The 15503-nt window shown below is 37.5% G+C and overlaps 1 long non-coding RNA gene across 1 annotated transcript; it reads right to left on the reverse strand.

The window, feature by feature from the left end:
- Window positions 1-9584: 9584 nt before the first annotated feature.
- On the reverse strand, window positions 9585-10396 carry LOC128503514 (uncharacterized). The gene is made up of 2 exons (XR_008355249.1): window positions 10357-10396; window positions 9585-9753 (listed from the first exon to the last, which is right to left on the reverse strand). It is a non-coding gene; the product is annotated as an uncharacterized LOC128503514 (long non-coding RNA).
- Window positions 10397-15503: the final 5107 nt, after the last annotated feature.

The following is a 15503-nucleotide window of genomic DNA, read 5'->3' on the forward strand; positions in this document are numbered from 1 at the left end:
TTCTGTCTTCTAAATCAGGAATGAGACCTATGAGACCAAGAATGTGGTTTATGTACTGAAATATGGATGTAAAAATAGTACGTGAACAACCATGAAAATACAAAAAACGTATAGGTATACATATTCAGCTTTTAAGATAAAGTCAGAAAAACATTCAGTGCCTCTACATTGCAATAAATGCCCCTTGTTCAATTGGAGCAGTTACAAATGATGTCCGTGGAGCTATATGGTATGGAGGCTCTCCCCTTCAACAGCTGGTCTGTGCCATCATTGCCCCTGCACAAAAGGTCTGTGCCTTTTTTGTCCCTTGCCCCCCCCTTGAACATATGAAAAACACACTTACACACTTACTCATACTTACTAACACACTCCATCTCACCCCACTTACAGAATTACATATCCATGCTCACACACACATATTCACTATTACACATCCATGGTCATAAACATACACAATTACATATCCACGCTGAAACACACACAAGTACACATATACACATACATATACTGTATTTGCTCGAATATAAGATGACCCCCTAAAATTTTAATATTAATTTAGGGGGAAAAAAACTGAATATAAGACTACACTAAAGGAAATTTTTTTTACTAGTAAATATTAATTCACATGTAAACTATTTGTTCATATTTACTAAAAACTATGCTTGAGAAAAATGCATATTTTATTTGTATTTCCTTGTATTTGCCAATGTGCCCCCCCATATATACTTTATACCCCCTATAGGCCACTCTGCCCTCCAGATATGTCTTATACCCGCCTATATGCCACTCTGCTCCCCCAGACCTGTCCCCTGTGCTCCAGACTCCCTGATGGGGCACCCAGTGGACGTCTGCACTTCCGTTGGGGCTTCCACTTTATTAGGTACACCATGCTAGTATTGGGTTGGACCCCATTTTGCCTTCAGAACTGCCTTCATTCTTCATGGCATACTTTCTACAAGGTGCTGGAAACATTCCTCAGAGGATTTGGTCCATATGGACATTTGTCGGCTGCACATCCATAATGCAAATCTCCCGTTCCACCTCATCCAAAAGGTGCTCTATTGGATTGAGATCTGGTGACGGTGGAGGCCATTGGAATACAGTGAACTCATTGTCATGTTCAATAAACCAGTTTGAGATGATGTGAGCTTTGTGATATGGTGCATTATCCTGCTGGACGTGGCCATCAGATGATAGGTACACTGTGATTATAAAGGGATGGACATAGTCAGCAACAATACTCAGGTAGGCTGTTGTGTTGAGCGATGCTCAATTGGTACTAAGAGGCCTAAAGTATGCCAAGAAAATGTCCCCCACACCATTACACCACCAACAGCCTGAACCATTGACACAAGGCAGGATGGATCCATGTTTTCATGTTATTTACCCTGCCAAAGTCTGACCCTGCCATCTGAATGTCACAGCTGGAATTGAGACTCATCAGACCAGGCAACATTCTTCCAGTCTCTAGTTTTCCATTTTTGTTGAGCCTGTGCAAATTGAAGCCCCAGTTTCCTGTTATTAGCTCACAGCTGTGAGTCTTCTGCTCCTGTAGCCCATCTGCTTTAAACTTCGACATGTTGTGCATTCAGTGATGGTATTCCGCATACCTTGGTTGCAACGAGTGGTTATTTGAGTTACTGTTGCCTTTCCGTCATCTTAAATCAGTCTGCCCATTCTCCTCTGACCTCTGACATTAACAAGACATTTTTGTCCACACAACTGCCGCTCACTGGATATTTTCTCTTTTTCGGATTATTCTCTGTAAACCCTAGAGATGGTTGTTCGTGAAAATCCCAGTAGATCTGTAGTTTCTGAAATACTCAGACCAGCCCACCTGGAACCAACAACCATGCCACATTCAAAGTCACTTAAATGCCTTTTCTTCCCCATTCTGATGCTCGGTTTGAACTTGTCTTGAAGTTGTCTTGACCAGGTCTACATGCCTAAATGCACTGAGTTGTTGCCATGTGATTGGCCGATTATCTATATGTGTTAAATAATTGAACAGGTGTACCTAATAAAGTGGTCAGAGAGTACCACCCTGTCTTAACTACCAAGGTGGGTTTTAAGCTTCACTTTCTGCCCTTGTTTCTTTTAAAGTCTGTTTTTATAAATGCAGGTGCTGTGATGTGTCCAGGCCTAGGCATACCTTTAGTATTTCTCATGTTTTGTTTTTATTTTACCACTGGCCCTATTCTTTTGTTTCTTTTTCTTACCTCCATCTTTGCTCTTACTGAAGGCATAAGGTTTCTCTGACCCTATTGTCCCCATAATTCTGTCTTTTTTTTCCTTCACTTGTCATGAATATTTCACCTTTCCATAGCTTCAACCATGTGTTTCTGTAGCTAACTGGCTTGATGTGAGAACACCAGGCAGGTGGTACAGTACAAACAGTGTGGTTTATTCACTAAAAAGTGTTTGCAGAAGAGTTGGCAGAATATTAACACAAGAGTCAATGGGCGTGTACAACTTTCAAGCTTATTGAGTTGCATTGTACAGGGTAGCCGCATTTTTCCTGCACAAAAGCTCACCAACATTTTCTCTTCATAATTTCAGACCTGAATCAGTCCTTGGTCCTACGTCCGCTTGTATGCCTATCCCGTGTGTATTTAAATTCCCTCACTTTTTTTTAGCCCTTTACCACTTCTGCTGGGGGGCTGTTCAATTTTTCTACCACTCTAGAAGTAAAACTATTTACACTGCATCCTTGCCTCTGACCCTTAAGTTTCATTTGAAACAAACATCCCTCCTGTAATTTGTTAAATGCCTTATCAAGATCCTGCAAGAAATCTTCAAATGAAGAGATTATAATATATAAAAATGAATCCATGTGGACATGGAGCCTGTGTAAGTTTTCCGGCGTTCACGTCAGCAGCTGTTACAGGAGATCGGGCTGACAGGGGAGAGTCCAGGCTGACAGCCTGATCTCCCGTGTTGCGGCAGGGATGTGTCCCTGCCACTACAAGATGGTCAGGATGTACCGGTACATCCATAGGGGACTGAAGGGGTTAAAGATGTCCTCCCCAGTAACATTTTGTTTTTTCTCCATTATGGTCATCTTATGTCATGTTTTGAGTGCTGCCAATTTGGATGACTGGGTGTCCCATGTTATAGATACTTCTGTAGTTGGCAAAATATTAGGTGTTGGAAGACACTTATCTGTTGGGGTCTACAAGATAGATTTTGTCTTTACATTACATTTATTAATATAGTGGTGGCAGATTCCATAAGTGTCTCTCTTTGTGCCATGCCAAGGGCTTAAATAGCCTGAAGAGGCTGGCTGTGGGATGGATAATGGGCTGGTCAAAAAGAGTATCGGTGGTATCTCTGAGAGGCTGTTAATTAGCCTTCAGCTAAGTAACTCTGGTAGTAAGCAGAACAGCCAGACCATACAAGTCTTATCATCTTGACAGGGAGGTCTGGAGAGGACATGTGTGTGTCAGTGGGGCTACCATAAGAGCCAAGGAGGATACAAAACCGTAGGGGCACCTTCTTCCACATGAGTAGCTAAAGAGCTTCACTTCAATAATATCTTGTTTTCTAAAAGAAAATGGAATAGAACAGTGTACTAGCTCAGGCTGCTGGCATGGTACCAATGACTTTTGTAAGTTTATAACCCAGCCATGCTCCTGCAGTTTTCTTAACATCAGGATGACCTGTCATCGTAAAGCACAAAGTGAAAGGGCCATCACCAGCCAATCATCAAGATATGGTCAATGGAAACTCCCTGTTGCCTCAAGTGAACCACTACAATAACCATAACTTTCCCAAATACCCTTGGGGCTACTGATAGGCCGAACGGTAGAGCCTGAAATGTGAACTCCCAAAGGAGGTTAAGAATGACACTCTGAGGAATCTTTGAGCCGTATGAATGAGAATGTGAAGGTTAACATACATAAGGTCTATAAGACCATGAAAAACTCAACCCAGGGTTTCCAGCTTGAACATTGTCCTGCAAATAAATTTGTTGACAAAATGTAGCTCCCCATTTAGACGTATCTTCCCTGAGGCATTGGGGACCATAAACACACAAGAATAAGTTCCCATCTTTAGTGCCAGTTGCATACCATGAGCTTCAAAAGGGAACTTATTGCTTTTGAGAAGGGACATACTAAAACGAATTACAAAATGGAATGCCCATAGACTTTAATGGGGAGGAATGCCCATAGACTATAATGGGGAGGAATGCCCATAGACTATAATGGAAGGGAAAAGAATAATTGATTTTGAAATAAAAGCTTAAGAAATAGCATTTAGATCTTTGGCACACATACTCCCCTAGCACACACATGTGATCTAAAACTCAGATTACGTTGGATTATAGCTGTTTTCTATGGGATGACAGGTGAATGACAGTATTGATGGAATGCCCATAGGATATAATGGGAGAAAAATCAAACCTTTTTTTCAGACAAAACCCTCTGAAATATCATATAGATCTTTGGCACATATACTCCTCTAGTACAGAGACAGGATCTAAACCTCATATTAAGTGGGATTATAGCGGTTTTCTATGGAATGACAGGTGAATGACAGTATTGATGGAATGCCCATAGGATATAATGGGGGAAAAATCAAACGTGTTTTTCAGACAAAACCCTCTGAAATATCATATAGATCTTTGGCACACATACTCCTCTAGTACAGAGACAGGATCTAAAACACATATTAAGTGGAATTATAGCTGTTTTCTATGGAATGACAGGTGAATGACAGTTTGGGGTGAATGCCCATAGGATATAATGGGAGAAAAATTAAACTTGTTTTTAGAGAAAACCCTCTGACATATCATATAGATCTTTGTCATGTATACTCCCCTAGTACAGTTATAGGTTCCAAACCTCATATTAAGTGGAATTATAGCTGTTTTCTATGGAATGACAGGTGAATGACAGTATTGATAGAATGCCCATAGGATATAATGGGAGAAAAATCAAACCTGTTTTTCAGACAAAACCCTCAGACATATCATATAGATCTTTGGCACATATACTCCTCTAGTACAGAGACAGGATCTAAAACTCATATTATGTGGGATTATAGCTGTTTTCTATGGAATGACAGGTGAATGGCAGTATTGATGGAATGCCCATAGGATATAATGGGAGAAAAATCAAACCTGTTTTTCAGACAAAACCCTCTGAAATATCATATCGATCTTTGGCACACATACTCCTCTAGTACAGAGACAGGATCTAAAACTCATATTATGTGGGATTACAGCCGTTTTCTATGGAATGACAGGTGAATGACAGTTTGGAGTGAATGCCTATAGGATATAATGGGATAAAAATTAAACTTGTTTTTTAGAGAAAACCCTCTGACATATCATATAGATCTTTGTCATGTATACTCCCCTAGTACAGTTATAGGTTCCAAACCTCATATTAAGTGGAATTATAGCTGTTTTCTATGGAATGACAGGTGAATGACAGTTTGGGGTGAATGCCCATAGGATATAATGGGAGAAAAATTAAACTTGTTTTTAGAGAAAACCCTCTGACATATCATATAGATCTTTGTCATGTATACTCCCCTAGTACAGTTATAGGTTCCAAACCTCATATTAAGTGGAATTATAGCTGTTTTCTATGGAATGACAGGTGAATGACAGTATTGATAGAATGCCCATAGGATATAATGGGAGAAAAATCAAACCTGTTTTTCAGACAAAACCCTCAGACATATCATATAGATCTTTGGCACATATACTCCTCTAGTACAGAGACAGGATCTAAAACTCATATTATGTGGGATTATAGCTGTTTTCTATGGAATGACAGGTGAATGGCAGTATTGATGGAATGCCCATAGGATATAATGGGAGAAAAATCAAACCTGTTTTTCAGACAAAACCCTCTGAAATATCATATCGATCTTTGGCACACATACTCCTCTAGTACAGAGACAGGATCTAAAACTCATATTATGTGGGATTACAGCCGTTTTCTATGGAATGACAGGTGAATGACAGTTTGGAGTGAATGCCCATAGGATATAATGGGATAAAAATTAAACTTGTTTTTTAGAGAAAACCCTCTGACATATCATATAGATCTTTGTCATGTATACTCCTCTAGTACAGTTATAGGTTCCAAAACTCATATTAAGTGGGTTTATAGCTGTTTTCTATGGAATGACAGGTGAATGACAGTATTGATGGAATGCCCATAGGATATAATGGGAGAAAAATCAAACCTGTTTTTCAGACAAAACCCTCTGAAATATCATATCGATCTTTGGCACATATACTCTCCTAGTACAGAGACAGGATCTAAACCTCATATTAAGTGGAATTATAGCTGTTTTCTATGGAATGACAAGTAATGGCAGTATTGATGGAATGCCCATAGGATATAATGGGAGAAAAATCAAACCTGTTTTTCAGACAAAACCCTCTGAAATATCATATAGATCTTTGTCATGTATACTCCCCTAGTACAGAGACAGGATCTAAAACTCATATTAAGTGGAATTATAGCTGTTTTCTATGGAATGACAGGTGAATGACAGTTTGGAGTGAATGCCCATAGGCTATAATGGAAGAAAAATTAAACTTGTTTTTTTAGAGAAAACCCTCTGACATATCATATAGATCTATGTCATGTATACTCCTCTAGTACAGGTATAGGTTCTAAACCTCATATTAAGTGGAATTATAGCTGTGTTCTATGGAATGACAGGTGAATGGCAGTATTGATGGAATGCCCATAGGATATAATGGGAGAAAAATCAAACCTGTTTTTCAGACAAAACCCTCTGAAATATCATATAGATCTTTGGCACACATACTCCTCTAGTACAGAGACAGGATATAAAACACATATTAAGTGGAATTATAGCTGTTTTCTATGGAATGACAGGTGAATGACAGTTTGGAGTGAATGCCCATAGGATATAATGGGAGAAAAATTAAACTTGTTTTTAGAGAAAACCCTCTGACATATCATATAGATCTTTGTCATGTATACTCCCCTAGTACAGAGACAGGATCTAAAACTCATATTATGTGGGATTATAGCTGTTTTCTATGGAATGACAGGTGAATGACGGTATTGATGGAATGCCCATAGGATATAATGGGAGAAAAATCAAACTTGTTTTTTAGAGAAAACCCTCTGACATATCATATAGATCTTTGTCATGTATACTCCCCTAGTACAGTTATAGGTTCCAAACCTCATATTAAGTGGAATTATAGCTGTTTTCTATGGAATGACAGGTGAATGACAGTATTGATGGAATGCCCATAGGATATAATGGGAGAAAAATCAAACCTGTTTTTCAGACAAAACCCTCTGAAATATCATATAGATCTTTGGCACACATACTCCTCTAGTACAGAGACAGGATCTAAAACTCATATTATGTGGAATTATAGCTGTTTTCTATGGAATGACAGGTGAATGACGGTATTGATGGAATGCCCATAGGATATAATGGGAGAAAAATCAAAGCTGTTTTTCAGACAAAACCCTCAGACATATCATATAGATCTTTGGCACATATACTCCCCTAGTACAGTAATAGGTTCCAAACCTCATATTAAGTGGAATTATAGCTGTTTTCTATGGAATGACAGGTGAATGACAGTATTGATGGAATGCCCATAGGATATAATGGGAGAAAAATGTAACTTGTTTTTTAGAGAAAACCCTCTGACATATCATATAGGTCTTTGTCATGTATACTGCCCTAGTACAGTTATAGGTTCCAAACCTCATATTAAGTGGAATTATAGCTGTTTTCTATGGAATGACAGGTGAATGACAGTATTGATGGAATGCCCATAGGATATAATGGGAGAAAAATCAAACCTGTTTTTCAGACAAAACCCTCTGAAATATCATATCGATCTTTGGCACATATACTCCCCTAGTACAGAGACAGGATCTAAACCTCATATTATGTGGGATTATAGCTGTTTTCTATGGAATGACAGGTGAATGACAGTTTTGAGGGAATGCCCATAGGATATAATGGGAGAAAAATCAAACTTGTTTTTTAGATAAAACCCTCTGACATATCATATAGGTCTTTGTCATGTATACTCCCCTAGTACAGTTATAGGTTCCAAACCTCATATTAAGTGGAATTATAGCTGTTTTCTATGGAATGACAGGTGAATGACAGTATTGATGGAATGCCCATAGGATATAATGGGAGAAAAATCAAACCTGTTTTTCAGACAAAACCCTCTGAAATATCATATAGATCTTTGGCACACATACTCCTCTAGTACAGAGACAGGATCTAAACCTCATATTAAGTGGAATTATAGCTGTTTTCTATGGAATGACAGGTGAATGACGGTATTGATGGAATGCCCATAGGATATAATGGGAGAAAAATTTAACTTGTTTTTTTAGAGAAAACCCTCTGACATATCATATAGATCTTTGTCATGTATACTCCCCTAGTACAGAGACAGGATCTAAAACTCATATTATGCGCGATTATAGCTGTTTTCTATGGAATGACAGGTGAATGACAGTTTTGAGGGAATGCCCATAGGATATAATGGGAGAAAAATCAAACTTGTTTTTTAGATAAAACCCTCTGACATATCATATAGGTCTTTGTCATGTATACTCCCCTAGTACAGTTATAGGTTCCAACCCTCATATTAAGTGGAATTATAGCTGTTTTCTATGGAATGACAGGTGAATGACAGTATTGATGGAATGCCCATAGGATATAATGGGAGAAAAATCAAACCTGTTTTTCAGACAAAACCCTCTGAAATATCATATAGATTTTTGGCACATATACTCCTCTAGTACAGAGACAGGATCTAAAACTCATATTATGTGGGATTATAGCTGTTTTCTATGGAATGACAGGTGAATGACAGTTTTGAGGGAATGCCCATAGGATATAATGGGAGAAAAATCAAACTTGTTTTTTAGAGAAAACCCTCTGGCATATCATATAGATCTTTGTCATGTATACTCCCCTAGTACAGTTATAAGTTCTAAACCTCATATTAAGTGGTATTATAGCTGTTTTCTATGGAATGACAGGTGAATGACAGTATTGATGGAATGCCCATAGGATATAATGGGAGAAAAATCAAACCTGTTTTTCAGACAAAACCCTCTGAAATATCATATAGATCTTTGGCACACATACTCCTCTAGTACAGAGACAGGATCTAAAACTCATATTATGTGGGATTATAGCTGTTTTCTATGGAATGACAGGTGAATGACAGTTTTGAGGCAATGCCCATAGGATATAATGGGAGAAAAAACAAACTTGTTTTTTTAGAGAAAACCCTCTGACATATCATATAGATCTTTGTCATGTATACTCCCCTGGTACAGTTATAGGTTCCAAACCTCATATTAAGTGGAATTATAGCTGTTTTCTATGGAATGACAGGTGAATGACAGTATTGATGGAATGCCCATAGGATATAATGGGAGGAAAATCAAACTTGTTTTTCAGAGAAATCCATCTGACATATCATATAGATTTTTGTCATTTTGAACACTGGTGACACTCTGGTGCTTAACTGCGCCAGGAAGGGCCAGCTCCCCAGTAGATCAAAATAAATAAAGGCTCCAGGCACTCAAGGGTTTCAGCTCAGGCAGATTTATTAAAGGAAGACAGCAACAACGTTTCAACCTTACAATGAGGTCTTTATCAAGTTGATAAAACTGTTATTTTGTTGAATTGAGTCCTCACACAAGTATGCCTTCCACTCTTCTCTGATAAAACATAAGTTTGCCAGTTGGTAACAAGCAGCTGCAATAGACAATAATATGTCACAATTTTATTTTGCTCTTTCTTTTTCCTTCATGGAATCTATGACCATCACCTCCCTGGTATTAAAAAGGATTACACCAAGGCACCAGTGCTGTCCGGAGCCCCAGGAATCCGTGTTAAAAGGAACCAACAAAATGTCTTTGTTTAAGGCGACATTTTCCCCCAAGAAGCTGTAGAAAATGTCTGCTCTTCCTCGCACCAAACTTTGGTAAATGTAGGTGGGCACATCAACATCTTTTGTGTAAGATTTCTCTGGCAGATGAAGTTGCTTATGGCTTCTTCAATAGCTTCATCACAAAGCCATTGTCCGGGATCCAGTGTTTTCAAAATCTGTTCTTTTACTGTTTCTAGCATCTGAATCTGTTGGTGGCAGGTTCCAGGGGGTTAAGTCATCCCATGCAACAAGTTCATTCATTTCATGCCCATCCTTCTTTGGCGTTGAGTGTTTAGGCAGTTGGCCCAAGGATTTGATGGAAATCAAACTCAATTATGGCTATATGACTTTGTGGCCAGTATAACTGAGCTGCAAAAGCAAATTCTGCATTTCTCACCACTAACTAAAGTAAACCATCTCATACTTACAGGCAATAGGAAGCAACTTCGAATAAAGTAAACATTGCCCTAGTAAATTAGATAAATGGTTTAAATGTTATAATGAGGCTTAAAGTGATATTTATTAATTAAAATAAACTGAGATAGTGGGTTCTATCCAATTATGTGAGATAAATCAGTTATTGTTTTTTTGACTAAATAGGTTGTATTTCCGTCTATGGTATTCAATGAGCTGAGATAGATTAATTTAAGCCTCTGAATAGAGCTGGATATTTCAATATGCTGATTTAGACATGTGTTAAGCTGGACCAAACTAGGCTTATTCGGCTGTTAAAACATTTCCAAATTAGCCCAGCATAATACATAATTAAATTGGTAAGATTTCTTTAAAGGATGTGATTAACCCCAGCGTCTATTTTACAATGCTTTCCAAAAAAACTACCAGATAAATTTCCATCTTTATTCATCTATAATTTCCTACCAACTCATTCAGTGCATCTCCACAAATTATATATTGAGTTTTTAGAGGACAAGTAGGATCTAATATACACAAACCATTTAATATTGAAAACAAATTCGAAAAAATACCATTCTTTTCACAGTTGCTTCTATTAAAAAATATACATAGCCAGTGTAAAGTAAGTAGAATAAAAAATCTAACTTTATTTAGGTATTTACCTTGATTTTGGAAACACCTCCTATGCCTGGTATTTATATTTATTTTGGTAGTTACTGGGCAAAATATGAAATCACTGTTTTCAAACATATATATATATATGTATATATATATTATAGTTTGGCCCCAAAAGTATAGAAAAAGCCATACTGCTGTATAAAGGTATTCAGTGCCCTTCACTAATATTGACACACTTTGTAAATATGAGCAAAAAATGCTGTGAAAATTTGTCTTGACGTATGTTTCCATTGATAGTTTACATTTTTTAGTACATCTGGGTGACTTGGAATAGGAAGTTGTTCAACCATGACTTCCTGTTTCACAGGGGTATAAATATTAGGTAACACATAGGCCAAATTCCCTATTGATCATAATGGGTAAAACCAAAAAATATGGCTGTGATGTGGGGCAAAAGATTGTTGAGCTTCACAAAATGGGAAATATTTTTATTAGTGATATTGTTGATGGAAAGGTATGTCTTTTTGCAGATGACAAAAGTTTGCAACAGGGTTTATGTTCCTGGAGGGATAAGCCAAATGGCAAATGATTTAGATAAACTGGAAAAATGGTCAGAGCTGTGGCATTGATAAATGCAAAGTAATGCACCAGTGCAAAACAACCCAAGGGCAGAGTATAGAATATTTGATACGGTCCTAACCTCAACGTGTGAGGAAAGGGATTTAGGGGTAATTATTTCATAGGATATGATTTAAGTTTTAAAATACTTAAAGGGAGTTTATTTAAAAGGAGAAACATCAGAAAATATTTCTTAACTGAAAGGGTGGTGACTTCATGGAAGAGCCTTCCATCAGAAGTGGTAGATGTTAATACAGAGAAGGTGTTTAAGAAAGCATAGGATAGGCATAAGGTTAAGATAGATATAAGATAAGGCCAGGTACTAAGGAAAGTTTTAAGATGTTGGGCAGACTGGATGAGGCGAATGGTTGTTATCTGCCGTCACTATATATATTCTATAAGTGGCTTTAAGAAAATGGCAAAAGCACTGAAAATGCCTACTTCCACCACCAATGTTCCATCTAATTTTTCTTAGTTGGCGTGCGCAGAAAATTTCTCTTGTGCATGAAGTTTCACAGAGCAAAAATTTTGTGCGCACAATATCCGCGCCACATAAAGTTTCAATAAAATTATTATTTTTTCTTTTTTTGGGAAAAACTGTTGTGCGCACAATTTTTGGACATGTGCGCTCTCTAAAAAAGCTATGTGCGCGCGCACAAGCGCACAGCTTAGAGGGAACACTGTCCACCACCAGCGAAATAATTAAGGAGTTCCAGTCAACTGGAAATGTTATGAATTAAGGAACCTGGAAGGAAGAGTATGTGTGTCTATATTGTCTCAAAGCACTGTGAAGAGGATGGTTCTAGTCGCAAAAAAATCTCCAAGGATCACAGCTGAAGAATTGCAGAAATAAATTGCGTCTTGGGGTCAGAAAATCTTCAAAACTACAATCCAACGTCACCTACATCACCACAAGTTGTTTGGAAGGTTTGAAGAAAAAAGTTTCTACTCTCATCCAAAAACAAACTCAACTGGCTTCAGTTCGCCGGACACTACTACAACTTCAGATAGGATCGGGTTCTATGGTCTTGTGAAACCAAAGAAGAGTTTTCTTGCCAATAAACACCAGTAGTGGGTTTGGCGCACACAGAGAGGTAGCCATATGGAAAAGGACCACATGCCCACAGTTAAATATGGTGGTAGCTTTTTTAATGCCATCGCTGTCCATTGATTTGAACTCCATAGACATGTGGACAGTCCACCAGCGTCGACCTTGAAATTTAAAAGATGGGGAGAGATTTTGTATGGAGGAATCTGAGATCCCTCGCCATGTATTCTCCAACCTCATCGGGCATTATAGAAGACTTAGAGCTGTTATCTTGGCAAAGGGAGGTAAGCACAAAGTATTAACTAAAAGGGTGCCGATAATTCTGCCACACATATATTTCATTTTTATTTATTTTTTTTTAAAAAAACCTGTGTTGTGTTTGCAATTGTTTGATATCCATGATAGCAGAGCATTTCTGTGTGTTATTTGAAGAAAAGATGAAAGGGTTAAACAATAAAGACAAATCTTCACAGCATTTTTAGCTCATTTTAAACCAAGGGTGCCTATGTTCGTGGAGGGCACTGTATACCTTTATACAGCAGTATAGCTTTTTCTGGCCACTTTTGTGGGTTAAATATTATATATATCCCAGTAACCCAGTTTAGCCCAGTAACTACCAAAATAAATACCAGCCATATGAGGTGTTTCCAAAATCAAGGCAAATACCTAAATACATTTTTTTTTCTTACTTTGCACTGGCTATGTATATTTTGTAATAGAATAAACTGTGAAAATTGATTTTTTCCTATTTTTAGAATTTTTTTTCATATTAAATAATGGTTTATGTATAAAATATATTTTTTTCAAATGAAGATCCTACTTGTCTTCTAAAAACACAATATATAATTTGTAGGGATGGACTGAGTTGGCAGGAAATCATAGTTGAATAAAGATGGAAATGTATCTGATATTTTTTTTGGAAAGCATTGTAAAAAAAAACAAAAAAAAAAAAAACCTGGTCATTAACGGGTTAATCATAGCCTTAAATAAATGTTACCAATTTAATTATGTATTATGCTGGGCTAATTTGGAAATGTTTTAACAGCCGAATAAGCCTAGTTTGGTCCAGCTTAACACATGTCTAAATCAGCATATTGAAATATCCAGCTCTATTCAGAGGCTTAAATTAATCTATCTCAGCTCATTGAATACCATAGACGGAAATACAACCTATTTAGTCAAAAAAACAATAACTGATTTATCTCACATAATTGGATAGAACCCACTATCTCAGTTTATTTTAATTAATAAATATCACTTTAAGCCTCATTATAACATTTAAACCATTTATCTAATTTACTAGGGCAATGTTTACTTTATTCGAAGTTGCTTCCTATTGCCTGTAAGTATGAGATGGTTTACTTTAGTTAGTGGTGAGAAATGCAGAATTTGCTTTTGCAGCTCAGTTATACTGGCCACAAAGTCATATAGCCATAATTGAGTTTGATTTCCATCAAATCCTTGGGCCAACTGCCTAAACACTCAACGCCAAAGAAGGATGGGCATGAAATGAATGAACTTGTTGCATGGGATGACTTAACCCCCTGGAACCTGCCACCAACAGATTCAGATGCTAGAAACAGTAAAAACAGATTTTGAAAACACTGGATCCCGGACAATGGCTTTGTGATGAAGCTATTGAAGAAGCCATAAGCAACTTCATCTGCCAGAGAAATCTTACACAAAAGATGTTGATGTGCCCACCTACATTTACCAAAGTTTGGTGCGAGGAAGAGCAGACATTTTCTACAGCTTCTTGGGGGAAAATGTCGCCTTAAACAAAGACATTTTGTTGGTTCCTTTTAACACGGATTCCTGGGGCTCCGGACAGCACTGGTGCCTTGGTGTAATCCTTTTTAATACCAGGGAGGTGATGGTCATAGATTCCATGAAGGAAAAAGAAAGAGCAAAATAAAATTGTGACATATTATTGTCTATTGCAGCTGCTTGTTACCAACTGGCAAACTTATGTTTTATCAGAGAAGAGTGGAAGGCATACTTGTGTGAGGACTCAATTCAACATAATAACAGTTTTATCAACTTGATAAAGACCTCATTGTAAGGTTGAAACGTTGTTGCTGTCTTCCTTTAATAAATCTGCCTGAGCTGAAACCCTTGAGTGCCTGGAGCCTTTATTTATTTTGATCTACTGGGGAGCTGGCCCTTCCTGGCGCAGTTAAGCACCAGAGTTCCTTTGGTGTGTGTGCAGATTCCTCATTCTGGTGACCAACATATTACAAGTGTCACCAGTGTTCAAAATGACAAAAATCTATATGATATGTCAGATGGATTTCTCTGAAAAACAAGTTTGTTTTTTCTCCCATTATATTCTATGGGCATTGCCTCAAAACTGTCATTCACCTGTCATTCCATAGAAAACAGCTATAATCCCACCTAATATGAGTTTTAGATCCTGTCTCTGTACTAGGGGAGTATATGTGCCAAAGATCTATATGATATTTCAGAGGGTTTTGTCTGAAAAACAGGTTTGATTTTTCTCCCATTATATCCTATGGGCATTCCATCAATACTGTCATTCACCTGTCATTCCATAGAAAACAGCTATAAACCCACTTAATATGAGTTTTAGATCATGTATCTGTACTAGGAGAGTATATGTGCCAAAGATCGATATGATATTTCAGAGGGTTTTGTCTGAAAAACAGGTTTGATTTTTCTCCCATTATATCCTATGGGCATTCCATCAATACTGTCATTCACCTGTCATTCCATAGAAAACAGCTATAATTCCACTTAATATGAGGTTTGGAACCTATAACTGTACTAGGGGAGTATACATGACAAAGATCTATATGATATGTCAGAGGGTTTTCTCTAAAAAAAACAAGTTTGATTTTTCTCCCATTATATCCTATG

This window comes from Spea bombifrons, chromosome 8, assembly GCF_027358695.1.
Source record: "Spea bombifrons isolate aSpeBom1 chromosome 8, aSpeBom1.2.pri, whole genome shotgun sequence".
In the NCBI taxonomy this organism is placed as follows: domain Eukaryota; kingdom Metazoa; phylum Chordata; class Amphibia; order Anura; family Pelobatidae; genus Spea; species Spea bombifrons.